Consider the following 19,032-nt stretch of genomic DNA (forward strand, 5'->3'; position numbering starts at 1 on the left):
CTTACACAAGAAGCTTTTTCAATTACTGAACACTGGATGAAAATAAACCACCTAGCTCTCAATGCCTCCAAAACAAAACTAATGGTATTTACCCCCTCAAAAACTACCCCTTTCGATACAATACATTCTCCATTACTAGCAAAATAACTCATCCTTGAACTGGTGTCTGAAACCAAGCTACTTGGTGTCCAAATTGATAACCAGTTTAACTTCAACTCCCATCTACAACTAAATATCAAAAAAACCCATCAAAAACTAGGCATGCTCTATCGTCAAAATCAATTCCTTACACGCTCCTCTAAAAGCTCACTCTCCTCTTCTTTTCTTATCCCCTCCCTTCTCTATGGAGCCCTCTGCAACCAATCTTCAGTCCTCTCTAAAAACAACTTTCTTCATGCTATAACAAAATCAAGCTAAATTAAGCAAATGGCCACAGGTCCTCCACCCACCACTGCACCTCTCTCCAAAAACTAAACTGGCTTGAGTTACCTAATCAACTCAACTACACTCAGTTAACTCTAGCCCACAAGCTCATACTCAACCCATCTCTGTCCCTCCCTGTCCTCCCGCCTTCCGGATGCACCTACCCAATAGGGCTTTAAGGTCTAACAATCAAAACCTGTTAGAAGTACACAAACCAACTCGTCCACCTGGCAAAAACTTACTATCCTTTAACCTAGCTCGCCTCTGGAACTCACTCCCACCATCGATTCGCACTACTCTCAATCATAACATGTTTAAAAAATCCCTTCATATGTATCTAAGGTCCCAGTGGGAATGCTCTTGCTCCCACCCCTCATAAAAGGCCAAAGGGGAATGCTCCTGCTCCCACCCCTCATAAAATATGATATTCACATCTTCCTTCACACTCATGTTACCTGATTCCTCAAACTAACCACTATGAATGTGTAAAGCAACATCACTCCTCTCTAAATAGTATTGTTTGAACTCCTAAGTTCAAGTTTATATTTATTTTTTAAATATTTTGAGTATTGTTTGCTGTTTCCTAAAGACTCAACTCATATGTTTTATATCTTGTACTATTGTATTTATCATGACACTGTTTGTACGTACTTGTATTGCTTTGTGGAGCTTTTCTCCCCAGGACTCCATTGAAAACGGGTTCTCTTGACCCAATGGACTATCCTGGTAAACCAACTGCAAATAAATAAATAAATAAAATAAATTTAAGGGGTGTCTCTCTTGTCTCTAGAATTCTGCCATTTTTCTTTGGTAGTTATAAAGTTTGCAGATTGCTTCTTCTGTAAGTATATTCATTATGCCATCTGGCTGTGTGCTAATGTAAGCATTTATTGGTAACAAGTTACACAGACACTTTTCCTTTCAGTTTCTGATGCCATTAAAGAATACCTTATTATTGCTTTCAGCTTTTAAGATCAAATTGTGTACATATGGGAGATTTGATAAGTAAGAAATTTCTGTAATCCGTTTATACTAGATTTGGTTATATAAATATTTTTGAAAGCTAAATATTACCTTGTTTTTCTGCTGTATATCTTATTAATTTTGAAATACTGCAAAAGTTTTTGTTGAATTTGTATACAGATTTATGCATGTTATTATGCATGCATGAGTGCAAAAGTTAATAAAATGATACCACTCTTTAATAGTATTCTGAACAGACTTATTTTGATTATTAAGGGCAGTATCCCAGTGTTTTCATAAGCTCTTTTTATCTTATCAAATGTGTTTTTTTCATGGAAGAGTGAGAGTTGGAAATATCCTGAGTAAGAATGTGTGGATGTCAGGTGCCACAGTGAGGTGTGGCTTTGCAGGATACTGCTGCAGAGGCAGAAGCTGGCCATATTGTGGGGTGATAGGGTTCCTGGATGCAGTCTTAAAATAGAAATCCAAACTTGTAAAATAACAGGTAAATTATCATAAAAATAGTATTAATATTGTTGAGTAAACCAATAACACAGTAATCAAGAAATGGACTGATTTCTCTCCTATGGGATATTTCATTGGCAGAAAAAAATAATCATGATTAGTTTTGTTTGTGGATCCAAAAACATATAAAATCCATCCTTACTTGCCAATATCCATACCTACACAAAATAATGCTCCATGCCAACTTAAGAACATGTTAAATATTTCAGAATGATGTCTGTCTGTCTCTGTTGTCTTCCAAGTAATCACAACTTCTGGAGCTTTACGTGTCTCTGTTTCCTTCCAAATACTCAAAGTTCCAGGAACTCTGCATTTTGGCATATAACAGGAGACTTAAAATAAGGCATGTGATCACAAGTTGGCATTACTTCTAATTTACATAGCAGTAGTACAAATCCACTACTGTCAAGACATTTTTGTTTTGTATAAGTATGGGAGACTGTGCACAATTACATTTAATAGTGTTGTACTTACACAAACACATGCACACACGCAGGCAGACACACACACACACACACACACACACACACACACACACACACACACACACACACACACACACACACACACACATGCACACCATATCTCTCCAGAATGGTCATTCCAGCCACACCTATGGCATAGGAGGATGAATCCCTGATCATGACAATGCCAATCTGACTTCTGAAAAGGACATAATGTCCTAACTAACAAATCGGTTTGGCATTAATCCAGAAGCAATCCCTGTTCCTTAATCATGCTGGCTCTATAGTTCAGAATGCTTTTTTAATGACAGTATCTCCATAGACTTCAGTTTGTAGTGATAAAGAACCGAGCATGTCCAGTATGGCAGTAGCTAGTGACAAAGGACAGTCACACAGTGGGCACACATACTGAACTTCTTTTCACAGGGACAAATCCAAGATTAATGGGGGGTATATCATAGAATAGTAGGTCCTAAATCAGCATGCATTTTATGAAGAAAAAGTATGGAAGTCTAATGTCTAGCATTACCGGCTATTGTAAACCTCAGTCATTTACTAGGAAATCATATTTTTTGTGAGGGACAGGAAAAAATATAAGGCAAAAACTCATGTATGTTTTGCAAAATAAGGAATAGTTGAGATGTATGAAGCACTCCTCAGTAAGAATGCCAAGAATCAGGCCTCACAGACTGATTATTGAACTCTGGGTGATCTGTAAATGAAAGTTGGAATAACACTTTCCCTAATATAAAATCAATCTTATATGTCCCTGATTTTCTAATAATTACTGTAGCTTATTTATCTCAGTTGTTTTCCGAAAAGTGTTGTGAGTTTTATAATGGAGCTCATTGATTGCAGATGGATCCTAGGCTTAAATCCACAAACCTGATTATCCAAATTACACTATAAAGACTACAAATTGGTATACTGAATGAGATCATGGCAACAACTACGCCATCTGAATTGCTATCACATACACACACACATGAGCACAGACACACAAACACATGTATATGAGCTCGTGTGCACCCCCCCCCCCCACACACACACAGTTCTACTCTCAATCAAGCATACTTAACACAGACTGCTCTTGTACTCTGCAGTATAAATATAGGTGAATGAATGCATGAAGATGAATTTGACTTACCAGTCCAAAAGAACTTTCTGTACCTTCCCCAGTTGTGGTTGGGGCTTTATTGATGTCACTGTGTCCAACATCAGTGCCATGGGCTTTTTGCAAAAGCATGATGTCCAATGAGGGGAGAAGCAAATAAACAAAGTGAGATTTAAAGGGCCCACTCAGAATTTTGAGAAACCCTGTTTTTTTTTTTTATAAGAAAATCTATACTTTCTGTCAAATATCAGACAGCTTAGAAGTATTCTCCATACATAAATGGAAAGCAAACATGAAAACTGAGCATTTTTGTTGCAATAAATACACCTTTTTAAAGTAATAAGCGTCACAAAGATCAGGTTGATTATCTTAGGAGACATGGGACCTCATGCCCCCTCCTGCTCCAACTCTAAAGTCACCACCAGGGATGTTTTTAGAGATCAGGTCCTGACAGGGACACAGGAAAGACTTCATTCTCTGTAAGGTGTGAGGCAAGTAGCCCACCTTCACCTGTAGCATTCCTGCAGATATCTATTGACTTTATTGATTAATTTTAGTTATTTTTCTCTTATCTTTCTTTTTCATCATCAAGCTCTTCCTGCCGTCTGCCCTTCTGACCTATTCATTCCCTCTTGGCATGAGCCCTGTAGGTGACTTATTATTTGGATGACAGGGTCAAGAGGACCAAGAGGGGGGAAATCATCCATAAGGAGGGTTGGGTTTGTTGCCTTTTTGATGTCCTTTTATCCCATTGTGTATGTGCAGCAAGTTGTTCAGGGTTGGCCATATGATGGGCATTAGTGAGTGCATATCACTCATTTCCACAAGCAGCCTGACCTCAAGATACTCTCCTTCCCTACATGCACCCAGTGCTCCCTCATGGTCCTGGATCTACATCAGTGACTCTAACCTTGGACCACATACTCCAGCATATGACTCACAACCTTCTTTAAAAGAAGGCATGCTCAGCAAGATGGAGCATTCCTTCATCTCTCATGTCCACTCAAATAGTAGACACTCCAGTCACTAATTAAACTTAGTTAACCTGAGTCATAGATCTTTATTCCTTTATATCATCAGAACTGGCTATTCTTGCCTTCTAATGACCACATTTAGATGTGTTAGTGACCATATAGTGCCAACAGGACAGTTTGGCCATGACCACTCAATGCACTGACCTACTACAGCATCCCCTGCCACAACTTATTAGGATGTTCAATTGCAGCAGCACCTTCACTCACTAAAACAAGACAATGCTTCATCCACAACTGTAGGAAGACTACATTTTCTGCAGCACTAAAATTTCACTGCCACTGATGTAGTGTACCACTCACCATTGCCTACCGTACAAGCATAAGAAGTTATCAGGCATACCTCAGTATGTAACATACAACACAGTGGCACATAACAGAATGTTACTAACCTCTCCCTACTTATCCTAGTGATGACCATTATGTCTTAGCTCATTAACACCTATGTGTTGTGGAAGGTCACATCTCTAGCAGCCAATGCGCAGCCTTACATTCCAGTGCATTTTCTTAAAAATCAATTTTAAAAGAACACAATAAACAAATGTAAATATTTTGATAACTATAAAAGCTATTAAAACTGTATAAATAGCAATGTTATCAATAAGAAGGATTCTTTACAATAATAGTCAGTGCATTCATAGTTTTTCTATAAATACTATAATATATTATAATGCACACAAACCCAAATTATATTTTTGCTAAACCTTTACAAGTTGTCATATCTTTGAAACTGTACAACCTAGATATATATTGTTAGAACACTTTTTTAACCAGACATAAAGTTTCACATGACAGAAAAAAAATCCACTGAGTATATGTTTATTGAGCTATTTACAGAAATATAAAAACACACTTGAGTGTAAAATTCACAATAGACATAACACTGAATATTTTTCAACATGTGCAACTTGCATTACTAATATCAATGACAGATTTTTTTCAACATTTAAGGTTTCACCTGATGCTATGCGATAGTTTATAAGCCACTTGATTTTTGAAGTATTAAGTACATATGGAAATATTGCTTATTTTCATAATTACTAACAAACAACTAGTAACATCTTTAGTATAGTGTGACAAGTGGACATTGACGCTGAACTTTCTTGTCTCCCACCATGGCATTTCATGCCATACCCTCAACAGCATGTAGGTCTCTCGGTTATGAAAATATGAATAGTAAGTGGCAAACAGTGATTCATTTCTCTACTGCAAAACATCCTGGACTAACAATTTTATTTCCATTTTCTTATCACTGTCAAGTCTGGAACCCAGGAACCTTTGCATAGGTTCATAGGTTCTAATACCTGCTGGAAAGCACTAGGAAGCCTTAAACTGATACAAGCACTCAGCTCTCCTTGTTAATAAGGAGAAATTAATCGTAGGCACTAAACAGCCTATAATTGCAAGTAAGTAAGGGAAAACAGCTCCTGTACTTTACAAAAAAAAAAAAAAGCACCAAACCAGGCATGTCCAAGGGTCAGTTTCTGGTGATTTCTTCTGTCCACCTGGTGAATCTGGGCATACTGGGGCAATGCAGTAATTGCCTCATGTACACAGACAACCCTCTTCTCCTACCACCCAACACTACAACCTGTGAGAGATGCACTTACATAGCCAAACTGGAAGCAAAGCTCTCTCCACCCAAGATTGTGCTAGACAGTCAAGAGGAGAAGGATAACACCCACACTACACCTCAAGCAACACATAGCCCTTCTAAACCCACACCACCAACACCCACCTATAGCAACACTAAATCCACATATGTGGAGGCCCTTAACTGTAACCTGCCCAAGCAACAAGGACCTCTGATGCTGAAACGCAAAAAAAACACCAGTCATAACCAAAGTGTCACATAGCTCACAAAACCAGTGTGCCACCCAGCAACAACCCCTAAGGCAAGACAGCGTACCTAACACTTTAGTCATAGGTGCCTCTATAGTCCGGCACACTGATGTCCCACTCACCAGGTTGAACAAGGAGAAAATTACAATCAGCTGCCTGTCGGGTGCCAGGATCCGCCACATAATGCATGCACTCAAGTTACTCCACAACAAGTACAAATATGACTCTGCCATTGGCCATGTTGGAGTGAATGACTTGAGACGTACCTCCCTGGACTACATGAAAAGAGACATGGAAGAGCTCTTGGATCATGTTACCCAGGCAGGTATGACCCTAGCCCTGAGTAGCATCCTGCCTTCGCCCAGAATGATACCACAATATAAGGACAAAATGATTGACTTCAACAATTGGCTAAGCTTCTGGTGTCATTCAAAGGGGATCCAGTATCTGTCTGCCTGGGATGACATGATTGACAGACCACGATGCTTTGCCAGAGATGGTCTGCACCTGTCGCCCCTGGAATTCAGGTTACTGGCTAAGGCTCTTGTCACCCCTATAGTGCCTTTTTTAGGCAAAGTTCAAAGGACAAAACCACCACTGTAACAGGCACAAGCATGCAAAATCTTAAGGTAATCCTACTCAATGCTAGAAGTCTGAACCTCAAAATGCACTCTCTTGAGGCACTCCTAAAAATGGAGAACATTGATATCTGTGCAGTAACTGAGACCTGGCTCAAGGATCCAGAGAGCACCCCTGCAATACCAGGCTACAACACTTACCACACTTTTCGGCCACCAAACCAGGACCGAAACACTAAAGGTGGAGGAGTGTCCATATTCACCAAGGATATTCACACCACCAGCCTAGTTGCCAACACAATGCATCTGAAATTCTCCAGGTGCAACTAACACTAAGTAAGACTGCAATCCAAATTGTAGCTTGTTACAGATCCCCACCATGCCCCAAGATTCTCACTACACCTTTCTAAACATACTGGAAAATATTAAGATAGAACCAAGCACCCTAATACTGGGTGATTTTAACTACCCTGCCATTAACTGGGAAACTACTTGTGTACCAACACCTTTGCCCAACGGTTCTTGGAATTCATAAATTCCAACGCCTTGGATCAACTAATCCATAGTCCCACCAGGGGCTCCAATATCCTAGACCTGGTCATTACCAACATGGAAAATCGATGCTCCACACCTATGGTCACTCCCTCATTAGTCAGGTCTGACCATAAGCTAATCACCCTTAACATCCACATCCCACCCCACCCCCAGTAAGGAAACCTCCATAAAAAACTTCTCCAAAGCTAACTTCATGCTACTCAAGTCAGAAGTGACAAACTTCATGACACCCATGCAGACAGGAACTGAAAGTTCGACTGCTGACTCCTACACTAAGGCAGTGTACGAGCACATCCACTCATGCATGAATTGTGTCATCCCAAATAAAACCAAGATGCTCTTCTCCAAAAAAAGGAAACCAATCTCGTGGTCTCCTGCCATAAACAAACTTTACAACAAAAGGAAGAAACTGTTGCAGAAAAGAGGAAAATCCCAGGATGCAAAAAACTCCCTTACCAACCTCAGTAGGAAACTGAGATCCCTCATAAAATCCTCCAAAGCTAGTTACGAAAATAAAATTGCCAAAGATTCCAAAGACAACCACAAGGCATTCTATAACTATGTCAAGAATATAAATGGCGATGCTCAGATCTGCTCTGAGCTAAAACAGAATGGCATTAAATAAACTGATCCCAAGGATATTGCCAATATCCTGGAAGATCGATTCAGTGCCAACTTCACCCCCCTCTCACCCCCTAAATGGCCCATCTCAATACCGGAAGATTGCCAAATTCTGGTAATAATGGCCACACAGGTAAAAATCACACTCTCCAAAGCTAAGAATACAGCATCCATGGGACCAGATAACATCCCAGGCTGTGTACTACATGAACTACAATATGAACTGGCACCTCACCTAAGTGTCATGTTTAATCATAGCCTCACCTCAGGTTTTGTGCCCACTGAGTGGCACTGAGCTACAGTTATCCCACTCCACAAGGGGGGATCCACCTTGGATCCCGGAAACTACCGTCCCATCAGTTTGATGAGCCTTATCTACAAGGCCATGGAGCGTATTATCATGGAACTTATAAACAAAGACATTGGCAACCTTCAAACACTGGACCCCACCCAGTTTGGTTTGTGACGGGCCGATCGTGTCTCCTGAACCTGACTGACTTCTCTGAATCAGTCTCCAGAACCATGGAGAAGGGTAAGGTGGTCCATGCAGCCTATCTGGAACTCGCCAAGGCCTTTGACACCATCCCCCACTCTGGAATCATAGATAAACTTACTAAGCTGGGCATTAATCCCTACATCACCCAATGGGTTGCCAACTAACTTACTGACAGAGCCCACACTGTAAAAGTAGCCGACTCCAAATCCAGCTCCAGACAAATGACAAGTGGAGTACCTCAGTGTTCAGTCCTGGGATCGCTCTTGTTTGGCATCTACTTCTCTGAAGTACAGTCCAACACTAAGGGACTCTGGCTAACAAAGTTCGCAGATGACTGCAAACTGGGAGCCATTATTGAATCCCCAGATTATGTGGATACTCTACAAAAGGGCCTTACAGAAACAGATGTTTGGTGCCAGAGCCATGGGCTCAAGCTCAATGCCAAGAAATGTATAGTCATCTCCTTTGGGAAAAAACATTTACCCGTGAATTACCACATAGGTGGCAGTACACTAAACACTGAAAGTGTGATAAGAGACTTAGGGACACAGGTGGACAGTGGTCTCACCTTCGATAACCACATCACCACAACAGTCAGGAAATCCTTCTATGTGGCACACCTCATCACTAAGGGCTTTTCATCCAGAAAAAAGGAGGTCATTGTCCCACTGTACTCATCCCTCATTAGACCCATTATAGAATACAACTCCCCATTTGGTATGTACCTCTCAAGACATCTGCAACAACTGGAAAGGCAGCAGAAATACCTCACTAAAAGAATCACAGGCCTAAAGCAGATGCCCTACGCTGACTGCCTTAAAAATCTCCAGCTATACTCTGTCACATATCGTCTACTCAGAGGTAATCTATGCTTAACATGCAAGGCCATGTCAAACCCAGAGCTGCTGGACATGCTACACTTAAAGAAATCCCAATCCCTCAGTGCCACACGCTCCAGGGATCTAAGCCTTGACATCACAATAAACAAAACATGCTGGAGGGATAGGTTCCTGACCCAGAGACTCCCCAGACTTTGAAATAGACTGCCCATACATGTCAAGCAGAGTGTCTCTTTGGCCCTCTTCAAAAGGAACCTTGATGATTGGTTCAGAGAAAAGAAATTCACCCTGGGGATCACATCAGTCACCCTGCTAGACAGGGGTCCAGGGAAGTAAATAGTGTGGGAAGAAATAGCCAGGGAATTGCTATGGCTAGGCTTGTATAGGCCCTAGGGCTGATAGCCTAGTACCAACCTATGAACGTATGAACCTTAATTACCCCTTTCCATTTCTAATGCTGCCTATTATTAGCTGGTAAGTCACTTAGTTAAAGAAGCCAGTCCCAGAAAGGTCCGTATGTTATACTGAGCTATAGGTGTTAACTGGAAGTATACAAAAAGGTACTATAGATTTGAATGAACTAGATAAGTATTTTATTAAATGAGCAGCACATGTATAGGCTCCAATATAGGTCCATAGGTTCATAGGTTTTGAGGTAAGCACTATGCTGACTGCCCTCACTGGCCAACTTAAGCCTAGTCAGTTTCCTTTTCTGTTGTCAAAATTACCTATCTCATTTTGTTATAGATTGGCCTTACCCATCCTATCATGGATAATTATATATTTCTCCCGAATAACAATAACTGGGATCATACCATGGATAATTTGAGTGGACCCATTCATAGGATAAAGCATTTAGGAGCAACATGGGAGCAATATCTAGAGTAGCATGGCTTATCAAACAAAAGGCACTAATGTTCAATATGTTGGTACGACACTGGGCAGCGTTTGACAGCCTGGTGTAACATTAGCCTAGCCTACACCATAAAGTAAATCATGACTGTGCACACTCAAAATCACTTACCATATCATATAATAGTTGAACAGCAATGAACAGTAAAACATGGTAAGATAAAACATACTGCAATTTGGCACATGATGAAGGGAGCTGTGAAAACAATGCCAAGCAGTATTCAACTTGCTTTCCAACAAATTCATATTCATGAATAGTTATCCATCATGGAAACTATATATTTTTTTTCTCCATATTTTATTCTGGGGTTGCCCAGTTTAGACTTAATGAAGTTGATTTGAACTGAGTGTCTGTGAATTCCCTTAATAGATAACTCTACAATTAAAATACCTGAAAGCAACATATAATCAATGTTGCTCCTTGTATTCTGCAAATGGATACAACTAGCATGATATCAAATAACAGTGCAGCTAATTTTTGGGAACCTAATAGTGCAGTTTACATGTAGTTTAGTAAAGGGTCATAGAAAGGAATGTTCCATGTGTACCGGCTACATTTTGTTTATCAAAACAAGCAGGACATAACTAATGTGTGGTTATAGGATGTGCATACTGCAGCATTTTAAATAACGGAGAGTACTGTTACATGCAAGAAAGAGGCAGTATACTTTTGTAATAATTTGAGAGGGATTATAAGGACCTGCTCCTTACATTCTGCGAGGGATCAGTTAAAAAACTGATAAATCAAACCATGTAGCCTCAAACTGTCACTGAAGATAAGTATCTCCAAAGTGATGACAGGGCAGACACAAATGTAATGACTTAATGTATTAAAGTGAGGACTGACTATATCAGTAGGAGAAAATCTACAGATGAGATGCCACCCATACATAAATACTTACTCAATATATGCTAAACATATGCAATAAAGCACAAGGGAGTGTGCATTATACCAATATTACCACAGGCCCACGGGTGATGTAAGACATGACCCAAAAATATACCTTCCTTACAATTCTTGGTCTGTATCATGTGTAGCTCCATTTCCTTTATTCCACTTACAAAATGGCCATCTTTATGTTCTTGTAGTCTGAATTTTAGATTTAGTAATTTTTGCATGAAATTCACATGTTCTGTAGTGTATTTTAATGTAAAATAGTTAATCTGCCCATTTTAACTGATAGCTGTGAAGGATGATAACTGTGTAAATGTGTTGCATTTTGGACTGAAATGTTCAGCGTAGTAATTTAGGCAACTATTCTGTCAAACTCTTGTGCACTATTGCACAGTTTGGTTTATAAACAGGTTTATAACACTATATAAGATTTCAGCTGAGTTCTGGTAGATGAATGAGTCTACCTGAGGAGACTAATGTATCAGTAGCATATTGTGTCATAAACATTCATCACTGCTTTCCAGGTAACACAACCTCAGACCAAGCTCAGCCATGCTTCCTGGCTATCCATTTCCAATAGAATCTTCATGAACAAAAGAGACAAGGCCTGGAAGAAATAGCATAAACTTAGAACTCCTCAAACCCTGCAGTGATTTAAAGAACTCCATAAGCTGGTCCTTTATCAAATAACACATCCAGGCACAAGGGCATCTTAATCTATTTCCTAAGAGCCCTCCCCATGAAATAACCCAACTGGACTCGCACTTCTAGAACTTAAATATGGCTCATGCTTTTCTCGCACGCTCACAGAAGTATACATTAAAATGGAAGCAGACACTATAGCTTATCTAGTCTCTATTCTCATAAGTAGGTCAGTCCAAGAACTTTGTGTTCCGTCACTGCAGAAAAAGTCTCACATTATTCAACTTCACAATGGTGGCCAATCCACCAAATTCTCTATTTTCAGTCCTATTGCTATACTAACTCCACTTTCAAAAATCCTAGAAAAGTATATTCCAAAACAAGTTCTTTAACGCCTTATAAAGGATCAACTCCTAAACCTACACACTTGGACTCCATCCACCCCATAGCACAAATACTGATCTATTAACATTCATGGAAACTGTCAACAAAACTAAGAACAATGGTAAACTTATCTCCACCATATTCCTATATTTGTCCAAAGCCTTTGATACAGTCAAACATAGCAAACTCCTGAAACACATCCTGTCTTAGTCTTTCACATCCTACCCTCCAAATATTTGTCATCTTCTTGACCAACAAATACCAGTCTGAAAAATATCACTGCTTACTCTCACTCCATATTTGTGCATCACCACTGGAGTTCCCCAAGATTCTATTGGCTCTATCTTATTCATTATTTTTATTAACAATCTTCATACTTCATCTCAACAGGACTCATTAACACAATATGCAGACAACTCCTCCATTGTGTGTTCCTCTGATAATCTATAAATCACAGAAGATGCTTTCAAATGAATAGAAAAATGTGTCAGTAATGCCCAACTTCCACTTGATCCTAAAAACCAAAACTGATCATATTCTTCCCTAAATCACATATCCAAGACAAAACCAAATTCAAAATCACTTCCCTGAACAAAACTGAAATAGAAATAGTCTCTCATACCAAGTTATTAGGCATGATCATAGATGACAATCTAAAATGTAAGTGACACATTCATAACAGCATTAAAAATAAATAAAGCATTCAAAATCTAGGAATACTATATCAATCAAAAATGACTTCACTAATTCCAGAAAAACAGCTCTAGTTATAACCTACTTATTACTTTCTCTTCTATATGGTACACCAATCCTCACAAATCTACATGCTTCAATAATAAGAAATTAGAACAATGCCATAATAAAATAGTAAAATTTCTAGCTAACAAAACCTATTGAAAGCATTACCACTCCATACTCAAAATACTGAACTGTCTTAAAGTACCACACCACCTGACATACACCTAACTATGTGTAGCCCATAATATAATGCATAAACCTTTAGCTTGCCCAGCTCTCAGCACTATTCCCACAACTAGCATCCCAACAGGCCTCTTATCGGCAAAGCTCAAAAGTTGCCAGCAATACACTGTGCTCTAATTCTGTAGGTAAGACTTAGAAATCACTCTCTGCTACAATTATATCAATGTACAAGCTTTAGACCTTTAAACTGGCACTAAGGACATTTATGGATAACTCATTACTTTGCTCTAGCACCACTACTAGTTAAAAACCCCACTATATTTCACACTCTGTACCCAGTCTCTTACCAATACCTGTCATACTTATCAGCCCAACTCCATGATATAAAGAATATGATCACTTGATTGCTACGCCTGACTCTCCCCGGATTCTCCAAAGCTTGCACGGCATGCAAGATTGGTGCAGGAGCTCAAGCAGGCAATATGTCTGCCGTGCAATCCAGGAACAGCCTGCAGGGGCGTGCACAAGTGCTCCTGCACTAATCCTTCACGGACTAAGGCCTTGTATGCAAATCACCCCATTTGCAGGAGAAATCTATGCAAATGAGGTGATTTTGCAATCCAGGAAGCTTACAACCATCCGTGCAGGCCTAGTGCTATCTGCAGAAATGTACTCGGTTAGTAACTGAGTACATTTTGCAAAATCCAAAACGGAGCTGTGACAACTCCAAATAAAAGCTGCATATCATGTAGTAAGTATGCCAGTGGCCAAGTATAAGGCCATTGGCATTGCAAACAGTAAAAAAAAATACAAAAAGCCTATTTTTGTAGCAGATCTCGGCTGTTTAAGCATAGGGCAGCGGCGCACAAATGGGATTGGGGGGAAAATAGCAAAATGAACCTAAATTAAGCATTCTAACTAAAATCAGTATTTTGCCATGCAAGTCAATGGCAGGCAGAAGACAACATGGCCAGTGAGTAGTGGTTGCTAAGGGGGGAGGCTCAGTGTGAGACATGTAACTATGCATTAGCAGGCAATCCTATGCAAATGAGGGGAAGGATAGTGAATCCCAATTTTCCCCAGCATGTGAGTTAGGTCCCAACAGTGTAAGAGTAGGACTAGCTTGGTGCAAGTCTAGGAGTTAGGTGACATCATGGGGGTGTGTGTCAGGAATACTGTAAGCGGAGTGGAGCCCTGTGGCTTGGGTTTGCTCCTAGCTTAGCACAGCTAAGCTAGGGGGTGTATCTAAACTTGCCTAGCACTCTTTACAATGCCTAAGCGGGTGTGCACACTGTGCATCAGGTTTTAAAGGCAAAAAATAAAAGTTAAACCAGGAAATAGCAGCAGTGTGCACATTTGTACACTCTGTTTACACGGCACACACATGGGCTTAAACAGGAAGGCAATGGGAAGGGAAAGCAGCAGTAGGAAGGTAACCAAGGAGAACTAACATAGCTGGCAGGTGAAATGAATCAGAATCAGCCAATTACACAGGCAGCAGACCAGCCCAGCCCAGAACACTACTATAAACTATGCAAACACCTTCCCCACTGGTTTTTCCCACACTCTACACCGGTGTATACAAGTGGGGACATTTTAACAAAAAAACCTACAAAATGAGAAGGGCTGCAGCAGGCAACATAGAACAACATGTGCAAGAGGCTGAGGGTGGTGAGGATGTGAATGCTGCCGATAAACCCACAGTGACGAGACAGAGAAGAGTGTACAGACCCAGGTTAACCTACCAGGGTTTCATGAGCTGGAGAAAGTGGAGCACTATAGGGTGGACAGAGACCTCCTACAGCAAATTGTTGAGCTGTGCCGGCCACACCTGACACACCAAACTGACCGAGGGGAACCCATCCCAGTGGATACCAAGGTATGTGTAGGCCTAGGAATACTAGTCACAGGTACCTCCCAAATCTCAACTGGGGATATCATGGGAAGCTCACAGGCATCAGCATCCATAGTATTCCACCTGTTCCTGGATGCCATGTCAGCACATGCCAGTGAGCACGTATATTTCCCCAACACCCGTGAGGTGTTGGCCAGTAATATGCATCTCTTCCACCAAATAGCAGAATACCCTGAGGTAGTGGGTGCTATAGACTGCACACACATATGCATCAAAGCACCACCTGGTGATCAGGGTAGGTCCTACATCAACCGCAGGGGCATCCCCTCCATCATCTGCCAGGTCATCTGTGATGCCCAGGGCATTATTATGAATGTGTGTGCTGGCTGCCCTGGAAGCTATGACGATTCCCACATATGGCGTCTGATGCAGCTGTACCAGAGATTTGCCAATGGGGATATCCCCTATGGTCACCTAGTGGGGGATGCTGGTTACACACTGGAGCCATGGCTGATGACACCCATCAAAAACCCTGAAGAAGAATGCCATAATGAGGCACACGCACAGACCAGACTTATAATACAGCATGTGTTTGAGATGTTCAGGTCACGATTCCATTGTCTGGACACATCCAGTGGCACCTTGCTGTACTCACCAGCTATATGTACCCAAATTGTTATCATATGTGCCATGCTACACAATATGTTCCTGTGGAAACAGCTGCAGCAGGAACAGCATGGGGCAGGGCCACACAGCCCCCCACCAATGCCAAGGCCTGCACAGGCACAGAGTGACTCAGAGGAGGAACAACCTGAGCCTGCCCCAGTAGGCAGATGAAGGCATGCCCAGTATGCCGAGGCTGCGGCAAAGAGACAATGCATAGCACATACACTGACACAATAGGGACCCAGGGAATGACACCTCTCTCTGACTTGCACACACAGTAAAAGGGATGCCAAACATGATTCTACCTGTGCTCAACCATGTATAGGAAGTGTACTATGTGCATCTGACATAGGCAGCCCTCCAGCACCTTCCTCAAGTCCGGCACACCCTCAAGGTATGTCAATCAACCTACCAATTGCCAAATGGAGTAGAATGTGTTGTTACCTATATCTATGGTATGGATGTGAGCATGCAAGGAAACTGGGTGGCTGAATGTTATGGCAGCAGACAGTAGACACCAATAGTGGCACTATGACATCTGTAACACATACTGGAGTCACCATAGTAGCCAGTACTACACAGGGTGACAGAACCCACTGCAGGAAATGTGCTGAGTGACATGTGTGTTCATATGACTCACACATGCCAGTCAGGGTGGGTCACATACCCAACAACAGTCTTAGCCAGCAGGACAGATGTAGATAAACCCAAACAGAGCCTGTGCTATGGCCCCTGAATGATGGCTATAGTTAACCTCCCCCCACAGGCCTACACAGACAGACTACAGCAAGTCAGGCAGTGGGATGTTAGTTCTGAAGGGTAGGAAGTCAGACACTAATATGTAGGGCAACCAAAGCTATGATCTGTAGTACACTGGTATGCCTCTAGTCAGCATGATAGGTAAGAATACAGAATGAAATGGAGTACCTGACATACCAGTGCAGTCATAGCAAATGTGTACAAGTGTCAGGTGTGCCCCCCCAGCCTACGTAGTAATGTAATAACAGTCAGGTAAGCCCCCCCAATCCTGTGTAGAAATGTAGAAATAGACAGGTGTGCCCCCCACACTACTTAGTAATGTAATAACAGTCAGGTGTGTCCCCCCAATCCTGTGTAGAAATGTAGAAAGAGTTAGGTGAGCCCCCCACCCTATGTGCTAACGTAATAACAGACAGATGTGCCCCCCCAATCCTGTGTAGAAATGTAGAAAAGTCAGGTGTGTCCCCATCCTATGGAGAAATGTAGTAACAGTCAGGTGTGCCCCCTCCCAATCCTGTGTAGAAATAGTCAAGTGAGGCCCCTCATCCTATGCAGAAATGTAGTAACAGTCAATGCCAAATGCTCGATGGATAGCCTGCAGAAACAGCATGCTACCTGTCAGTGTACAACACAAAGGTCAGCACTGCAGTACAAACTACCTGGACTCGATCCACACATTAAATACAGATGGGCATACTGGGCATGCTCACACACACAAAGAAATAAAATCAATGTCAGTCAACAACATACTGAAAGGTCATACTGGGCATGCTCACACACAACCACATGAAGGCCATGTCTGCAAACACCAGCAGACCAGACATATCTGGCAGTCACAGTTGTTAGTGTAGACACTCGTCAGTATGCACCACTCATGCCTTGCACACACAGTGGATAGGAATACAGACATATATGTAAGGACAACACACTATAATAAGCCAAAGGTAGATGTACATAGATGTGTTGAATAGGGAAACTGTGACAAAGAGCCATCCAGGCCTGTCCCACCCAGCACACAGCCAAAGGGCCCCAACCACATGAGGTTCAGATGTCACTCACTGCAGATACTATCCACCAGTATCTGTCAGCATTACAAACTATGTGGTGCACGTGCTAGCTGTGCAACATGACTGTACAAAAATGTAGTCATCTAGCAGCTGTATACATGTACCTGTGAAATATGACCTTGCGTGTGCCCGCATGTGGTGTGTCAACCTCTAGATGAATGGGTTATGGCCCATGCACACATACTGCCCTCCCCATAGCTCTACTATGAAACGCCTGCTCAGGTGATCCACTGTGAAATACACCTTTGGGAGAGTTGTAGCTCAGTAATCTCCGTGGCGCATCCCATACCTTCATACTGCTGTAGTGTGATAAAATAAGTAGGAGTTCAAATCCCAGACATGGCAAATGTGTGTGTGTGTGTGTGTGTGTGTGTGTGTGTGTGTGTGTGTGTGTGTGTGTGTGTGTGTGTGTGTGTGTGTCTGTGTGTGTATTTGTGTTTGTAACTCGTATCCTGTGTGGAGGTGGTTGTGAGTGTGTAACAATTGGGCCCAATGTGGAGCGGCTTTTGCAAATTTCTTATATGGTGGCCCTTGTATATATCACAATGTCCACCATACAGGTATAACAGATGTGAAATAGCCAAGAGGCTGGGGTGCAGATCCATACCCACACATGTGATATCATGGCCAGGCAAACAAAGTTAGCAACCCTAGTATTAGCCAGACAACACTCTCAACCCATGCTTCATACACACACGCACTTGCCTAGGCAACAACCGCTATGTTGGTAGTACACTGCATATTGCCCACTGATAGTAACTATAGAGTGATTGCAGTGGCCTACAGAGGGCATGGCAGCCTGTCCTTCTATCCAATAGGCACGTACATGCAGACAGTGCACCTTCCCCATGTTCTCCACTGGATACCTGCAACAACTGTGGTGCCATCAAATGTGACCCACAAAGGACATACCATGCTTGAAAACATGCTCTGTATGGACAGATGCCACTGACACCAGGGAATGCCATTAGCATGCTATCAATGTAGGTGCAGGGTAAACCTGCTGTCCATTATCAGTTCCTGCAACATGAGGCCAGGACTGGCACATCTGAGGATAATCTGTGTACACAAGGGCCAGACACCCCAGGTACAATTCCACATGTCACTGTACATGCATGTGGGAGGTGTGCACATGACAGACACCATCCATGTCATGGACTAAGGAACACATACATGGCAAGCAATGCACAGCATTGCCAACATGCATTAGTCACCCAGGTGACTGGATGGTGAATACAATACACACCTGTGTGAGCAATTCCAGAATCTACACCCCTGAGCGACAATGCAGACCACTGTCATGTGGCCTGATGCCAAGGTGTACCCATCACCTAGCCTTGTATAGCCATCTGGCACAGTTCACCACTACATACCCGTGAATCAATGCACCCATGCATGTCAGTACTGGCACCCTGTGTGTGTGTGTTTTGTATGATTTGTATGCTCACATTCACACTCACTACAATCCCCATTGGCATAC

Source organism: Protopterus annectens, chromosome 9.part0 (genome assembly GCF_019279795.1).
Source record: "Protopterus annectens isolate FY-2018-M chromosome 9.part0, PAN1.0, whole genome shotgun sequence".
NCBI classification, from domain to species: Eukaryota; Metazoa; Chordata; order Ceratodontiformes; family Protopteridae; genus Protopterus; species Protopterus annectens.